The sequence below is a fragment of the Dendrobates tinctorius genome, unplaced genomic scaffold, assembly GCF_039654945.1.
Source record: "Dendrobates tinctorius isolate UK_male_01 unplaced genomic scaffold, ASM3965494v1 ptg000331l, whole genome shotgun sequence".
Taxonomy (NCBI): Eukaryota; Metazoa; Chordata; class Amphibia; order Anura; family Dendrobatidae; genus Dendrobates; species Dendrobates tinctorius.
Window position 1 is genome coordinate 202,909 of NW_027361997.1, and position 14,584 is coordinate 217,492.

Here is a 14,584-nt window from a genome sequence, read left to right on the forward strand (position 1 = left end):
TGAGTGAGGGGAGGAGGGAAGCTGCAAATGATGACATGGGGGGTTAAAGGGGACTACACATGATGAAGTGGGGGAAAGGGGGAATGCAAATAATGAAGTGGGGGTTAAAGGGGACTGCACATGATAAAGTGGGAGGAAGAGGGAAATCCAAATAATGAAATGGGGGGGGGTTAAAGGGGACTGCACATGATAAAGTGGGAGGAAGAGGGATTGCAAATAATGAAGTGGGGTTAAAGGGGACTGCACATGATAAAGTGGAAGGAAGAGGGAAATTCAAATAATCAAGTGGGGGGTTAACGGGAACTGCACATAATGAAGTGGGGGGTTACAGGGGACTGCATATGATGAAGTGGGGGGAAGGGGGATTGCAAATAATTAAGTGGGGGATAAAGGGGACTGCACATGACAAAATGGGGGAAGGGGATTGCAAATAATGAAGTGGGTGAAGGGAGATTGCAAATAATGAAGAGGGGGGTTAAAGGGGACTGCACATGATGAAGTTGAAGGAGGATTGCAAATAATGAAGTGGGGGAGTTAAAGGGTACTGCACATATGAAATGAGGGAAGGGGAATTGAAACTAATGAAGGGGAAAGGGGATTGCAAATAATGAAGTGGGGGCGTTAAAGGGAACTGCATATGATGAAATGGGGAAGGGGGATTGCAAATAATGAAGTGGGGTTAAAAGGGACTGCACATGATGAAGTGGGGAAGGCGGATTGCAAATAAAAAAGTGGGATGGAAGGGGGATTGCAAATTATGAAGTGGGGGGTGTTAAAGGAGACTGCTCATGATGAACTGTGGGGTTAAAGGGGACTGCACATGAAGTGGGGGGAAGGAGGATTGCAAATAATGAAGTGGGGGAAGGAGGATTGCAAATAATGAAGTGGGGGAAGGAGGATTGCAAATAATGAAGTGGGGGTAAGGGGGACTGCACATGAAGTGGGGGGAAGGGGGACTGTAAATTAAGTGAGGGGGACTGCAAATTATGAAGTGGGGGTAAGGGAGGTGGCAAATGATGAAGTAGGGGGAAAGGGGATGGCACATGATGAAGTGGAATGGGACTGCACATGAAGTGGGGGGAGGGGACGGGGACAGCAATTGAATTGAAGGTGCGGGTGAAAGAGGGCAAATTATGAATTTTGAGAGTGGGAGAGTAAATGATGTATTGAATATGGGGGGAGAGCTGATGAGTAGAGGATGGGAGAGAGAAGACATGACAATGAATTGGGGCGGAAGGGGCATATACATATGAGTTAGGGGAGCGGGAGTTACATAGTGGGGGGCGTGGAGTATGCAGTGACTGGTAAAGAATTGGGGGAAAGAGTACAGGTGCTAATTAATTTATATATTAGGAGGGGAAAGTGGCTATGTATAGTTCGAAGAGGCTCAGAGGCGGATTATAATTTACTAGCTGAAGAGCTCGGCGTTGCCTGGGCATAGTAACCAACTGTGGTTAGTTATAACAAATTATAATTATTATATTGCACATAAAAACCGTGCATCTAATCCTATCCTGTGTGATACTGACTGCTGAGCCGTGTATCTAATCCTATTCTGTGTGATACTGTCTGCTGAGCCGTGTATCTAATACTATTCTGTGTGATACTGTGTGCTGAGCTGCGTATCTAATCCTATCCTGTGTGATACTGACTGCTGAGCCATGTGTCTAATCCTCTCCTGTGTGATACTGACTGCTGAGCTGTGTATCTAATCCTATCCTGTGTGATACTGACTGCTGAGCCATGTATCTAATCTTATCCTGTGTGATACTGGGCTCCCCCTGCAGTCTGTGTCAGAGGGTGGTCTGTGTTGGCACGGTACTAAATTGTGTTATTTCCAGCTTTACAGAAGGACGATAACACCATAGAAATGATAAGAATAATAGGCCTCAGTTACCACAACTGTCTACAAAGAAAACTGCTGATAGCAACCAATCACAGCTCATTTTTCATCTTTTAAACAGCTCTGGGACAGCGTGGCGAGTTTTGAGTGGCGACTTTTATGTGGTGAGGTTGGTGTATGTGTGGTGAAATGTGTGCTGAGGGTGGTATATGTGTTGAAGCACGTGGTAGTGTGTGGCGTATTTTGTGTGTGTGTTCATATCCCCGTGTGTGGTGAGTATCCCATGTCAGGGTCCCACCTTAGCAACTGTACGGTATATACTCTTTGGCGCCATCGCTCTCATTCTTTAAGTCCCCCTTGTTCACATCTGGCAGCTGTCAATTTGCCTCCAACACTTTTCCTTTCACTTTTTCCCCATTATGTAGATAGGGGCAAAATTGTTTGGTGAATTGGAATGCGTAGGGTTAAAATTTTGCCTCACAACATAGCCTATGACGCTCTCGGGGTCCAGACGTGTGACTGTGCAAAATTTTGTGGCTGTAGCTGCGATGGTGCGGACGCCAAACCCGGACATACATACATACACACCCACATTGAGCTTTATATATTAGATATTTGGAATGGTGGGTTGCATAATAACCAATTATGTATTAATGGTGGATGCCTATCTGTTTTCAGTTGTGTACTGTAGAACAGGGTTCCCCAACTCCAGTCCTCAAGGCCCACCAACAGGTCATGTTTTCAGGATTTCCTTTGTATTGCACAGGTGGAATAATCACCTGGGCAATACTAAGGAAATACTAAGGAAATCCTGAAAACATGAACTGTTGGTGGGCCTTGAGGACTGGAGTTGGGGAACCCTGGTGTAGAAGAAAAAGTGGGGAATGTGATCTGGAAGCGGTGCTCTAGGTCAGGGTTCCCCAACTCCAGTCCTCAAGGCCCACCAACAGATCATGTTTTCATGATTTCCTTTGTATTGCACAGGTGAAGAAATTATCACCTGAGCAATACAAAGGAAATCCTGAAAACATGATCTGTTGGTGGGCCTTGAGGACTGGAGTTGGGGAACCCTGCTCTAGGTAACTATGTGTTATTTTATGCAGAGACGAGTCCTGGCTGGAAGAAGTGATGGCAGTCTGCGCTTCATGAAAAAGCAAAGATGAAAGACTTCAGCTAGAGACGTCACTGGTGAATGTTTTACCTATACACTGACACTATACACCAGGGATCCTCAAACTGCGGCCCGCGAAGGACTTTTATCCGGCCCCTGGCCAGGCTGACATTAACCGCACTGATTGCACCGCCCTCACTGCCGTGGTGAACCAATCAGCGCTGCAGCCGTGGTGAACCAATCAGCGCTGCAGCTCACAAACACTGCCACCCCCCCTGACACGCCCACTAAAGAACTAGACTGCAGAGTGAAAACTCGCGGGCGGGACGAGGCGCCGAGGAAAGGCGTTGTGAAGCCCTCAGTATGCAGCAGAGACCACACAGACGACGTGTTTGTCATCACGCCGCCTGCTCGGCCTAATGACGTCATGCCGCCTGTGCCGGAAGAAGACTGAGACGAGCGGGCGCCTCTTCAGAACAGCAGGGGACATAGGTGAGTACTGTTTTTTTTTTTTTTCTTTTTAACTCCGGGTCCTATTGGGGACCTGTGCTGCAAAATGGGGACGTTTACATGCCTAGTAGGGACCTGTGCTGCGTATTGGGGACCTGTGCTACCTATTGGGGACCTGTATCTGCCTATTGGGGACCTGTGCTGCCTATTGGGGACCTGTATCTGCCTATTGGGGACCTGTGCTGCCTATTGGGGACCTGTATCTGCCTATTGGGGACCTGTATCTGCCTATTGGGGACCTGTACCTGCCTATTGGGGACCTGTATCTGCCTATTGGGGACCTGTATCTGCCTATTGGGGACCTGTATCTGCCTATTGGGGACCTGTATCTGCCTATTGGGGACCTGTATCTGCCTATTGGGGACCTGTGCTACCTATTGGGGACCTGTATCTGACTATTGGGGACCTGTACCTGACTATTGGGGACCTGTGCTGCCTATTGGGGACCTGTGCTGCCTATTGGGGACCTGTACCTGCCTATTGGGGACCTGTACCTGCCTATTGGGGACCTGTACCTGCCTATTGGGGACCTGTATCTGACTATTGGGGACCTGTACCTGCCTATTGGGGACCTGGATCTGCCTATTGGGGACCTGTATCTGCCTATTGGGGACCTGTATCTGCCTATTGGGGACCTGTACCTGCCTATTGGGGACCTGTATCTGCCTATTGGGGACCTGTGCTACCTATTGGGGACCTGTATCTGCCTATTGGGGACCTGTATCTGCCTATTGGGGACCTGTACCTGCCTATTGGGGACCTGTACCTGCCTATTGGGGACCTGTACCTGCCTATTGGGGACCTGTGCTACCTGTTGGGGACATTTTTCTGCCTATTGGGGACCTGTGCTGCCTATTGGGGACCTGTGCTGCCTATTGGGGACATTTACCTGCCTATTGGGGACCTGTGCTGCCTATTGGGGACATTTACCTGCCTATTGGGGACCTGTGCTGCCTATTGGGGACATTTACCTGCCTATTGGGGACCTGTGCTGCCTATTGGGGACCTGTGCTACCTATTGGGGACCTGTTCCTGCCTATTGGGGACCTGTGCTGCCTATTGGGGACATTTACCTGCCTATTGGGGACCTGTGCTGCCTATTGGGGACATTTACCTGCCTATTGGGGACCTGTGCCTGCCTATTGGGGACCTGTGCCTGCCTATTGGGGACCTGTACCTGCCTATTGGGGACCTGTACCTGCCTATTGGGGACATTTACCTGCCTATTGGGGACCTGTGCTGCCTATTGGGGACCTGTTCCTGCCTATTGGGGACCTGTTCCTGCCTATTGGGGACCTGTTCCTGCCTATTGGGGACCTGTTCCTGCCTATTGGGGACCTGTGCTGCCTATTGGGGACATTTACCTGCCTATTGGGGACCTGTGCTGCCTATTGGGGACATTTACCTGCCTATTGGGGACCTGTGCTACCTATTGGGGACCTGTACCTGCCTATTGGGGACCTGTGCTGCCTATTGGGGACCTGTGCTGCCTATTGGGGACATTTACCTGCCTATTGGGGACATTTACCTGCCTATTGGGGACATTTACCTGCCTGTTGGGGACATTTACCTGCCTGTTGGGGACATTTACCTGCCTGTTGGGGACCTGTTCCTGCCTATTGGGGACCTGTGCTGCCTATTGGGGACATTTACCTGCCTATTGGGGACATTTACCTGCCTATTGGGGACCTGTGCTACCTATTTGGGACCTGTGCTGCTTACTGGGGACATTTACCTGCCTTTTAGGGACCAATGCTGCCTCTTGGGGATTCTTGCACCACACTAGTCTGAGCCTGAGGTAAAAGTGGAGTTCCACCAATATGGGCACTGGTGAGGCTGCATTGATGGGCACTGATCAGGCTGCTTTGGTGGGCACTGATCAGGCTGCATTGATGGGCAGTGCAGTCTGTATGTCTCTGTATGGGCAATTTTATTGCTGGTATATTGTTTTTGTAGCGCTGTATATATGTTGGTATTTTACTAATAGCAATTTTGAATCCCTAGGAAACAATGATATCAAGAAAGAGAAAAAATTGACTCGAAGTGTAGGATATTCGAAGAACCCAAAAGAATCGGTAAGTTTGATGATTTAACTTTACTTCTTCATTTTTAATATTGTATTTGTTCCCATTTTGTTTTATGATTTCTAAATAAGATATGTGCAGAGTGCCTACGAATTTGGTGCTAATTTTTTTTTAAACTATATTCCGGCCCACCAATGGTCCTAGAGACCGTGATCTGGCCCCCTGTTTAAAAAGTTTGAGGACCCCTGCTATACACTGTATGCTATGTACAGAGCTCCTGTGTATGTCACCAGTGATCACTATATTATCTGTGCACTGACACTACAAACAGAGCTCCTGTGTATAATGTTACTGGTGATCACTGTATTACCTGTACACTGACAGTAAATACAGAGTTCCTGTGTATAATGTCACTTAGTATTGTGTTTTTTTTTTAGTTAATTATCAGTATTGTAGTATTCAGTCATTATGTGGTGGTAATATGAGGTTTGGTCGTATTGTGGTGGTATTTGTTCCTTGTATGTGGTATTATTTGGTCACTATGTGGTGGTAATACGTGGTCTGATCATGGTGTGACTGTATTTGTCCCTTGTATGTTGTATTAATGGAGGCGTCTATAAGACACCTATCCATTACTAATCTATGGTAAATAAAGACAAAGCCAGAATAAAGTCTTATTAAAAATAAAAAACAGTTTTCCATTTTTAATTAAATAAAAGACCAAGGGCGCTAAGCGTGGTTTCGGGTACGGAGCAGCAAGTAATAGGACAATACCACCTAATTTGTCCAATATAAAACAATAAAAGTAAATGCTGATTTGAACTTGCGCTGATAGAGTATCAGGATCCTGTCAGTGCCGACGGACTGCTGCGGATGAACAGGGTAACTCACCCAGACTACGGGAGGACCCGGGGTCCGATACTGCAGGGAAAGTTCAGACAACAGCACCTGTGACACAAAGTAGTTTAGCAGTACAAGGACCTACGATCATGTGACCACAGGGGGCGTGGCTTTGCATCCTGCTGCAGGATAGGGTTCTATTACAGGTATCCTGGAGCAAAGGCTAGGGAAACTCGGGTCAGACAAGCGGGGGTCATACACGGGGAGGACGGTGCGGTACCAGAGGGACAAGCAGAGAATAGTCAAAATGTAAGCAATGAATCATACACAGAGACAGCAACGCAGTACCAGGGAGGCAGTCAGAGAGTAGTCGGGTCCAAGGAAAAAGAGTCATACACGGGAATTGCAGAGCAGTACAAAAGGAACAGGCAGAACTCGTAACAGGGACAGAACCGGATCAAAACCAAGCAAGCACAAAGTATCACAGTCACAAAGCACACCAGGGTCACATACTCGGCCAAGGGTCTGAGTATAAGCGACAAGGAGTGAGCCCACAATGAGGCTATAAAAAGCCTCCCAGAATCTCAGAGTGAGGCTGTCCAGATTAACCTCTGAACTACCTGATCACACAAACTCAGCAGATCATGACAGAGATGGCCGAGTATTAAAATAATAAATACTGTCAACTGGTAAATGCAATAAATACCTAGTAAAAGGGGTTAATAATAAGGTGAGTAGCAATTTAAAAAACAAGAATGTGGGACCATAGGATGGATTACCTTTGTGTCAGCCTGACGCTGGAATAAAGAGGAGTCGTCTTTAGAGGAAGGTCCTATAGAAAAGATGGGTGATCCTCCTTTCAGAGAGGTTTCAATACCTCCATTTACAGTTCAAGTCCGGGGATGGATTAAATCCAGGATAAAAAATGGTGCAGGATCTAAGGTACAGGACGCTGTCCCAGCCGGTGACAGACGTCCGTCCTGGATAGTGCCCGTGGCCGCTTGTATTCAGTGCAAGCGCCGCGTCCATCTGGAGTCTAGCCGGCAAGGTGTAGAGACGCTGCAGGACCTTGCGTGACGTCACAGTCACGTGAGAACTCACGTGACTGGCTATGGAGCGCACAGGTGACCACAATACAATCCTACGCGTTTCTGAATAAGCAGATTCCTTCATTAGGGATGGTCCAGTAAATACAGATGGCGCTTATATATCCTGCATCAGCACATACCTGGATTATACATTAAAAGCAAAAAGTTTGATCTCACTATTGAGACCGTTGGGAATTAAAGTGTTCATTTCAATTATCCATTTATTTTCCTCCCTTGACATTTGGTGAATAAAAGTCCCTTTCCTCCAACTTTTTTTTAACTACTTTGATACCAGTCACTTTGATGTCCTTAATTGTGCCTCCATGATGCGTTAAACAGTGGTTAGAGAGAGGATGGCCCGTGAATTTGTTACTTATATTGCGCAGATGTTCTCCAATCCTTGCACTCATTGAACGTATAGTGCGCCCTATATATAATTTTCCACAGGGACATGTTAACACCATAAATTACCCCCTTAGTATCACATGTTAAAATTAAGGACTTTATAACTTGTGTGGACTTATTAGTAATAAAAAATTGTTTTTTTCGTGCCTAGCTTCCTTCAAGGCGCACATTTCCTACATGGGGAAAAAACCATTAGGGAGTTGTTGTAAATGAGAGCTGCCACCGTCAAGGGTTTAGAGATGGAAGGGGCTATCATATTGTTTTCCATTTTTATTTAAAAATAACAAACACCGTTAAACGCGCCTAACGTCTAATTCCACCGAAGCCCTCGTCTTCTGGGGAAAAAAAACCCAATATCCCTCACCTGTCCGTCGTTCTGTCCCACGCCATAATCCATGTCTGGGGGTTAAATAGTTTTCAACCTGCACAGTGCCAAGATGCGACCGTCCAGGCTGAGGACCACTGAGCTTGAACTGCGGTGACCTCATCACTGACTTTTTCCCATGATGCTGAGGTTACCGCAGTTCAGCCCTGCTGGGAACGCAGACTCAGTGACCAGCGGTAACCACGATGATGTCACCACTCATAAATGAATACTGCGCTCGTAGCAGCTAATTCACCAGTGGGTCTCAGCCTGGACGGTCGCATCTTAGCATTGTCCAGGTTCAAAACTAGATAAACACTGAAAAAATGAAGGTTATAACACAGAGGACTGTGAAACCAAATACCAAAAAACAAAGGAAAAGGTCCTCCAATAAAAGTAAAAATGTATTTTATTAGGACATAAAATACAGAATAAAACAGACGGCAAACTATACTCAAAATGAAATAGCAAAAAACACATCCACTGGGTGAAAGACAATAGTTCATATGAATATATAATTGGCAAAGATCAAATGTAATTCCAGGTTTAAATATATAGCTGGTAAAATATAATTACATATATCATATCAGAGAGCACACGAAAGCAATAATTACATAATGAAATATATAAAGTGCAAGAGCAAAAATAATTCTATATATCAAAGATGTTTATACTGATATTAAACTCAGACATTGCTGGTTTCTAATATCTGATCTTTCTCCATGAGGGAACAAGGCCCACATTGAATGCAACATGTTGTAAATTTATAAGGAGAAAGCCAAATATAGAGAAATGCGCCACATGGCTCTAATGAAAATGCATTTGTATGAAGTACTAGCTGAAGAGCCCGGCGATGCCCGGGCATAGTAACTAACTGTGGTTAGTTATAGCAAATTATAATTATCCTCCATCCCATAGGCCCGTGCCCATATACCCATCATACATATCCACGATCCCATAGGCCCGTGCCCATATACCCATCATACATATCCACGATCCCATAGGCCCATGCCCATATACCCATCATACATATCCTCCATCCCATAGTCCCGTGCCCATATACCCGTCATACATATGCTCCATCCCACAGTACAGTGCCCATATACCCATCACACATCCTCCATCCCATAGTCCCGTGCCCATATACCCGTCATACATATGCTCCATCCCATAGTACAGTGCCCATATACCCATCACACATCCTCCATCCCATAGTCAACCATTGTGACATCATAATGAGCAGCGGGGCTTGCAACCTACAGTTGTGGCCAAAAGTATTGACACCCCTGCAATTTTTATTACACAAAAAGGTCCTTAAGCAACCCCAGATAAGTTAGTCCACTCTGAACAATTTATATAACAAAATCACATGCTTCAAAAAACTACCCATTTGTTTTTTTTGAAGAAAAGGGAGTGAGACATATTTGATATAAAAATATAAATCTAAATCTTTATTAATCCATCCATTTACATGTTAAAATAAGAAAGGTTTAGGAACAGAAAAAAGAGGGACAATGGGTCTAAGATAATTTATGCCACCTGGTAAGTGCCATGTTCAAAAATGGTTCCATGAGTTCTGATTAGTATGTAAAGTAGCCATGGAGTAAATTTAAAGCAAAGTAACACATTTACCATTTAAAAATCTATAACAGATTAATATTAGTCAGGTATCTCAATGCCTTAAAATATATTATACAAAAAATTGCATCATCGCACATTATTAGATGTCCATTCTACTGTGCATTTAAATTGACATATAATGTCTTTAAATTACTCAGACTCATGACTAACCGCTGTATCTCCCTTGTGAACTAGCACATAGACGCTCCCATAAACATGGGGGAATTAATGATCACGGACACATTACCTGGATCCTGGTGGCTAGATAACTGTGAACGAAAGCCCAGTCCCTCTGCCCCGACGCGCACGTTTCGCCCAGCTTCATCGGGGGGCGTGTTTTCTACCCCTGCAATTTTGTCAGATAATACTCAGTTTCTTCCTGAAAATGATTGCAAACACATTCTTTGGTATTATTATCTTCATTTAATTTGTCTTAAGTGAAAAGACACAAAAAGAATTGTCCTAAAGCCAAATTGGATATAATTCCATACCAAACATAAAAAAGAGGGTGGACAAAAGTATTGGCACTGTTCGAAAAATCATGTGATGCTTCTCTAATTTGTGTAAATAACAGCACCTGTAACTTACCTGTGGCACCTAACAGGTGTTGGCAATAACTAAATCACACTTGCAGCCAGTTGACATGGATTAAAGTTGACTCAACCTCTGTCCTGTGTCCTTGTGTGTACCACATTGAGCATGGAGAAAAGAAAGAAGACCAAAGAACTGTCTGAGGAATTGAGAAACCAAATTGTGAGGAAGCATGAGCAATCTCAAGGCTACAAGTCCATCTCCAAAGACCTGAATGTTCCTGTGTCTACCGTGCGCAGTGTCATCAAGAGGTTTAAAGCCCATGGCACTGTGGCTAACCTCCCTAGATGTGGACAGAAAAGAAAAATTGACAAGAGATTTCAACGCAAGATTGTAAGGATGTTGGATAAAGAACCTCGACTAACATCCAAACAAGTTCAAGCTGCCCTGCAGTCCGAGGGTACAACAGTGTCAACCCGTACTATCCGTCGGCGTCTGAATGAAAAGGGACTGTATGGTAAGAGACCCAGGAAGACCCCACTTCTTACCCCGAGACATAAAAAAGCCAGGCTGGAGTATGCCAAAACTTACCTGAAAAAGCCTAAAACGTTTTGGAAGAATGTTCTCTGGTCAGATGAGCCAAAAGTAGAGCTTTTTGGGCAAAGGCATCAACATAGAGTTTACAGGAGAAAAAAAGAGGCATTCAAAGAGAAAAAACATGGTCCCTACAGTCAAACATGGTGGAGGTTCCCTGATGTTTTGGGGTTGCTTTGCTGCCTCTGGCACTGGACTGCTTGACCGTGTGCATGGCTTTATGAAGTCTGAAGACTACAAAACAAATTTTGCAGCATAATGTAGGGCCCAGTGTGAGAAAGCTGGGTCTCCCAGCAGGACAATGACCCAAAACACACTTCAAAAAGCACTAGAAAATGGTTTGAGAGAAAGCACTGGAGACGTCTAAGGTGGTCAGCAATGAATCCCATAGAACACCTGTGGAGAGATCTAAAAATGGCAGTTTGGAGAAGGCACCCTTCTAATATCAGGGACCTGGAGCAGTTTGCCAAAGAAGGTCTAAAATTCCAGCAGAGCATTGTAAGAAACTCATTGATGGTTACCGGAAGCGGTTGGTCAAGGTTCTTTTGGCTAAAGGTTGCGCAACAAAGTATTAGGCTGAGGGTGCCAATACTTTAGTCTGGCCCATTTTTGGAGTTTTGTGTGAAATGATCAATGTTTTGCTTTTTGCTTCATTATCTTATGTTTTTTCATTTAAGACAAATTAAATGAAGATAATAATACCAAAGATTTTGTGATTGCAATCATTTTCAGGAAGAAACTGAGTATTATCTGACAAAATTGCAGGGGTGTCAATACTTTTGGCCACAACTGTATGATGACATCAGCATCGCCATGGCAACCATTATGACATCATAATGAGGGGCAGGGCTTGATACACACTTTTTTCCCATTATGTAGACAGGGGCAAAATTGTTTGGTGAATTGGAATGCGCAGGCTTAAAATTTCGCCTCACAATATAGCCTAGGACGCTCTTGGGGTCCAGACGTGTGACTGTGCCAAATTTTGTGGCTGTAGCTGTGACGGTGCGGATGCCAATCCCGGACATACACTTGAGCTTTATATATTAAATATTTACCAGAGAAGGTCACCCAGGGTCCCCCTGATGCGCGTTTCGATGTAGATATCTTCCTTCTGAGGAAGATATCTACATTGAAACGTGCGTCTGGGGGACCCTGGGTGACCTTCTCTGGTAAATATACTTCATACAAATGCATTTTCATTAGAGCCATGTGGCGCATTTCTCTATATCTGGCTCTCTCCTTATAAATTTATGTTGAATCTATTTTATTGAAAACAAATAAACAACAAAGTACAAGACAACAAACAGTGTACACCAAGGCACATGTAGCCACATTATTGCTATACACTCGTACTGACGAAATATCTTCTGGTGCCGCAGAGTCATCAATCTCTCCTTATAAATTTACAACATGTTGCATTCTATGTGGGCCTTGTTCCCCCATGGAGAAAGATCAGATATGAGAAACCAGCAATGAATGAGTTTAATATCAGTATAAACATCTTTGATATATAGAATTATTTTTGCACTTGCACTTTATATATTTCATTATGTAATTATTGCTTTTGTGTGCTCTCTGATATGATATATGTAATTATATTTTACCGGCTATATATTTATATATGGAATTACATTTGATCTTTACCAATTAAATATTCATATGAACTATTGTCTTTCACCCAGTGAATGTGTTTTTTGCTATTTCATTTTGAGTATGGTTTGCCGTCTCCGTTTTATTCTGTATTATATGTCCTAATAAAAAATACATTTTTACTTTTATTGGAGGACCTTTTCCTTTGTTTTTTGGTATTCAGGTTCAAAACTATTTTAAAAAACGGCATGGGGTCCCCGCCATTTTTGACACCCAGCCTGGTTGGGATTAGGGTAGGGATTAGGGGTGTGTTAGGGGTGGGATTAGGGGTGGGATTAGGGGTGTGGTTGGGATTAGGGTTAGGGGGTGTAATTCAGGTTAGGTTTGGTTTCCACTGTTTAGGCACATCAGGGGCTCTCCAAACGCGACATGGCATCCAATCTCAATTCCCGCCAATTCTACATTAAAAAAAGCCAAACGGCGCTCCTTCTCTTCCAAACTCTGCCGTGCGCCCAAACAGTGGTTTACCCCCACATAAGGTATTGGCGTATTCAGGACAAATTGCACAACAACTTTGGGGGTCTAATTTATCCTGTTACCCTTGGGAAAATAAATTTGGGGGCGAAAAGATAGTTTTTGTGGCAAAAAATATGATTTTTTATTTTCACGGCTCTACGTTATAAATTTCTGTGAAGCACTTGGGGGTTCAAAGTGCTCACCACAAATCTAGATAAGTTCCTGGGGTCGTCTAGTTTCCATTATGGTGTCACTTGGGGGTTTCCACTGTTTAAGCACATCAGGGGCTCTCCAAATGCAACATGACGTCCGATCTCAATTCCAACCAATTTTGCATTGAAAAAGTCAAATGGCGCTCCTTCCCTTCCGAGCGCTGCCATGCGCCCAAACAGTGGTTTACCCCCACATATGGGGTATCGGCATATTCAGGAGAAATTGCACAACAAATTTTTTTGTTTCATTTTCTCTTTTTACATTTGTGAAAATAAAAAACTGGTTCTGAAGTAAAATGTTTGTGAAAAAAGTTGAATGTTCATTTTTTCCTTCCACATGGCTTCAGTTCCTGTGAAGCAAGTAAAGGGTTAATTAACTTCTTGAATGTGGTAATAGTAGCTTGAGGGGAGCAGTTTTTAGAATGGTGTGACTTTTGGGTATTTTCTGCCATATAGACCCCTCAAAGTGACTTCAGATGTGAGGTGGTCCCTAAAAAAGTGGTTTTGTAAATTTTGTTGTAAAAATTAGAAATCGCTGGTCAACTTTTAACCCTTATAACTCCCTAACAAAAAAAAAATTGTTTCCAAAATTGTGCTGATGTAAAGTAAACATGTGGGAAATGTTATTAAGTATTTTGTGTGACATATCTCTCTGATTTAATGGGATAAAGATTAAAAGTTTGAAAATTGTGAAATTTTAAAAATTTGCCATACTTCCGTTTTTTTCATAAATAAACGCAAGTCATATTGAAGAAATTTTACCACGAACATGAAGTAAAATGTTACGAAAAAACAGTGTCAGAATCAGCGGGATCCGTTAAAGCGTTCCAGAATTATAATCTCAAAGTGACAGTGGTCAGAATTGTAAAAATATCAAGGTAAAGTTCATATCAAGGTAATGTTTCCCGATGATGCTGCACTACTACTAATACTAAAGTTTGGCAAACAAATCTGGGGAGATGTATTTTATGTAATTCTACCAACATAGCGATTTACCATTTCTACCCACTTATGCAACTGTCCTCTGCCTCATGCCTATGGTCCTTTTTATTAGCATTTTAATATTTTTTTTATATCTAATTTAATAAAGGTTATTAGTCTTATTTTTGTCTGACATTTCTCCTTTTCCTTTTTTACCTATACCTGCAAAATAAATGTAACATGTCATACTGTAAATTGAAAATAGTTTTTTACAATAAACATTTTTAAATTTATTGTTTGTTTTTGTTCATGCCTTCTACCCAAAAAAAATGAAATTTGTTATTCATATAAAAATATTGCAACAAAAAGTTAATTTGTTTTGTTGAAAAGTAGAAAAATATAACCCATATAA